The 4,069-nt window shown below is 38.3% G+C and overlaps 1 non-coding gene across 1 annotated transcript; it reads right to left on the bottom strand.

The window, feature by feature from the left end:
- Positions 1-216: 216 nt before the first annotated feature.
- On the bottom strand, positions 217-379 carry LOC145271528 (U1 spliceosomal RNA). The gene has a single exon (XR_013865939.1). It is a non-coding gene; the product is annotated as a U1 spliceosomal RNA (small nuclear RNA).
- Positions 380-4,069: the final 3,690 nt, after the last annotated feature.

The raw sequence follows: 4,069 nt of genomic DNA, 5'->3' as shown, positions 1-4,069 counted from the left end.
TAGACGAATTCCTCACGATTAAACGTTGATTACATTTACATGCAAATTAGATACAATCAGAACGTTGGAATTGAAGTGGATTATAAACTGGTCGAGAGAAATTGCCTATTTCTTGGTATTACAGAGATTAAGGGTGATTAAGCGGAGGGAGTACAGACCTACGAGTGAGAGGTACTTGAAAGAAGTAGGAAAGGATTTCTGATTTTGATTGTATTATCGGGGTGAGCGCGAACGCAGACCCCACACTTAGAAATAGCACGCCCGAGTCGTCCACATTTGGGACGATCGCAAAGGTCAACCCAACCGCAGTGCAATGGATGGGCCTCGCTCTGGGGGAACGACCGTAATGATCACCGTTACCCCCACGTAAGGTAAGTATAATTATTTATGTGCCCACCACTGTTTTTATATCACATTTCTATACTAACCACGATCAAACACCAATAAAAAAATAAAATACGCCCACATAATTTTCACCAATATCAGTATATCACAACATTTCATTCACTAATAACAACAATTCATAACAAATAATTTACTATCATTTAAACGTACCAATATTTTCACAAAGTACCTCAATTCTTAACGGAACTTACATTTTACTATAATATTCAATGTCAATAGTCTATTGGTATTTTTTAAAAAATGATGGAGATTTACCTCTTTCAGAAATGGCTGCTCAGACCATAACTGGTGATGATTTCTTCATTTTGAAAATCTTTTCTGCATTATCAGGTATTCTCACAAGGACTTTTTCATTTTGATGCTTGTGGGATGTTGAAGTGAGAATAAGTTTTGATCTGTGAAGATGATGTTATTGAGCGTGCCTTGTCTGATAATAAGGTTTAACAAGAGTCGATTTCTGATGAGTTTCTTTGCAATTGTGGGTGCAGAGAGAACTGTCGCTTTTGGAGCTTATAAGATGACATTAGTAGGTCACTTCGACATATCCTTCACATCGTCCTTGGTGATTTTTGTGCTTTGTTTGCTATTTGTCTCATGGACCTTTTTGGATTTCGTCTGATTTTTCCCTAACATTTTTGAGAAGTTTAGGTGTTCCTATGGTGTGGGGATGTTGTCTATCTTAAATCAACGAACTTTCCAGGTGATTAGTAATCGTCCTTTTTATAAAAAATTTTGTTGATTTTTGAGTTTTTTTCCCCCAACTTGAATATTTCTTGTGCACTAGGTGTGTCAGAAATTTCGTGAAAATAGTGAATAATTCCACCCCAGCTTTCCAAGCTTATAACTCCTCAAAAAATGTAATTCGAGCCCTAATTTTTTTTTCAATTAAAGGAGTAAGGACGTGTATTTTTTTAAGGTTTGAAACTTCGGCCTTTACAGGTAAATTTCTAAAAAACAGTTCTTTTTTTTGTTTTAAATTTGAATATATTATTTATTGACCTTTTCTCTTTAATTTATGATATATAAGACTTTGGTATATAAATTAATTATTTACTTTTTAATAGATATTTACAAATTGGGAGGCGTGAATTATTCGACCCTCTGTCTTTCCAAGCTTATAAGTCCTCGAAAAATGTAATTCCAGCCCTAATTTTTTTTCAATTAAAGGAGCAAGGACCAACGTTCCATAAAAAAAAGAAAAAAAAAACAAATAACGTGGTTAAAAAAAAAGGTTTTAAACTTCAAACTTTACAGAAGGGGCACTCCTGCAATTTTAAAAATTGCCTGAGTAACCCCGTCGGCATTCCCCGGTCGGGGCGCCTCAGGCAGCAAGCAATAAACTTGCCCCACCGGAAAGCCCGGTGGCAAGGCCTGGGAGGGTGGACCTCCTAGGTATTACCCAGGCGGTGTACCTCAGTCCAACAGGTGCTGGGCTGGTTCCCGGCCCCTCACCTGTTGGGCTGAGTATTAAGTGACGAATACTTGACTGGTACTACCCTGTCTCCCTGCAGCCGAATCCGCTAGGAGACACATCCCATCATACAGGGGTATAATGGGGTATTTATTTAAATGCTGCCCACATCAGCATTATTTGGCACAAGGCCTGGAAAGTGGGACACCCGCAGGCTCCCCTAAAGGAGGGGCACTCCTGCAATTTAAAAAATTGCCCGAGTAACCCCGTCGGCATTCCCCGGTCGGGGCGCCTCAGGCAGCAAGCAATAAACTTGCCTCACAGTCCAACAGGTGCTGGGCCGGTTCGCGGCCCCTCACCTGTTGGGCTGAGTGTTAAGTGACGAATACTTGACTGGTACTACCCTGTCTCCCTGCAGCCGAAGCCGCTAGGAGATACATCCCATCATACAGGGCTATAATGGGGTATGATCCCACACAGTCGGACGATTCTATTTATAAACGCTGCTGCTAGGAACTGACTAATCGAATTAATTCACGTTCTGCTACCAAACCAGAATTGCTTCATAAACCAATCAGAAACCAGAATTGCTTCATAAACATTAAACTTTTTCTGGAGCAATTACACATATTGTTTTCGTTCCGTCTCGACACGGTAGGAATATTTTGCTCTGTGGAACTGTCTACTGCAAACCAGTCACCTCTCAAGACTTGTTTAAAACAACGAACCATCTGAAACTTTTATGAAACTAAACATGGCTTACACTTCTAAATCTACAGTTACTCAAGACATTAAAAAAATGAAAATAGTGAAAAAAAAAGAGTTATATTATACGTATCCGTTATGGAATGAAGTTCTCCGAAAAAAGTAACTTAATTTGATCAAGTAATTTTTTTTTTACAAACGAAAATCACAATTTAATGTAACCGATCCATCATCGCCATTTGGCTATTAAGGGACACAAGTAGATGGTGGCTTTAAACGAAAAAATAATTAACAAAGGACAAAATGAAAAACGGATGAAAAAAAAGGACACAAAAACTTTGTAAAATAAATGAAAAAAATTATCTAAGTAGTTTTTATTCTCATGTTTCAAATAAATCTTCTCAAAATTTGACAATCTTTAAGCGGTGATTTGAGTTATCTCCCTCTGGCGTCCGGTTTACCTTTTAAAAGGTATTTAAAAAGAAATGAAATTCGACTTTTAATTTAATAAAATCGCACCATCTGATAAATATGTGGGGGAGGTACTTTACAAAACGAGAGTTAAATGTGAACTCGTAATATATATATACATATATATACATACATATATATATATATATATATATATATATATATATATATATATATATATATATATACATATATATATATATATATCGACTGGTAGTAATCGTGACACCCTGCACTGAAGAATCCCGAAAGGATGAAACACTAGTGTCTGTAGGTATTTAATTATTATAGTAAAAAAATAATTATGACAGCCCCTTTAAGAAATTCGTTTCTTATCGTTGAGCACTTTCAGTTTTTTTTTTTTTTTTTTTTACACAGTGATCACCACTTATCAAGGCCCGGAAGCCACTCAGGGATAAGGGTTATTGCAAGTACATCACGTTAGTGAGGAGATTTTATGAAGTGTTTAATTAGGGGGGCGGTTCATTAGGAATTTGTTAACATTAGACTTGAAGACATCCAAGTTGTAGTCCGGAGGGAAGCAGGCAGACGGAACAGAGTTCCACAAGCGTGCAGTTCTAAGAAAGAAGCTTTGCTCATGAAATCCGCGTTTTGATTTAGGCACAGATATAGAGTGGGGGAAATTTTTCACAGTGGATTCAGCTAGACGGGTGTTTTTCGTGAAAGTTTGGCGAGGGGGGACCAGGGATTTGAGTTCAGACGAGCACCTGCCATGAAAATAACGATAAAACAAGGATAGGCTCGCAACGTCTCTTCTGTGGGAGAGGGGTTGCAGGGTAGAGAAAAGGGCATCCCCCACTAAACCACGAAGTCTATTTTGTACTCTGTCAAGGCATGATAGGCTGTTTTTGGCAGCTCCTGCCCAGATATGGCAACAGTATTCCATCCTTGGCCGTACTTGGCTTTTATATAGATAGAGAATTGCATCAGTAGTGAGATATCTTCTGGAGCGGTAGAAGGATCCCACCATCTTTCCTGCGACCTTGGCAACAGACTTGATGTACGTGTTCCATTTCAGATCAGGAGTAAAGGTCAAACCCAGAAGCTTGTCAAAAC

Source organism: Euprymna scolopes, chromosome 46 (genome assembly GCF_053919585.1).
Source record: "Euprymna scolopes isolate OS-2025 chromosome 46, ASM5391958v1, whole genome shotgun sequence".
In the NCBI taxonomy this organism is placed as follows: Eukaryota; Metazoa; Mollusca; class Cephalopoda; order Sepiida; family Sepiolidae; genus Euprymna; species Euprymna scolopes.
The sequence above is the reverse complement of the archived record's forward strand: the minus strand, read 5'-3'. Positions and strand labels throughout refer to the sequence as shown.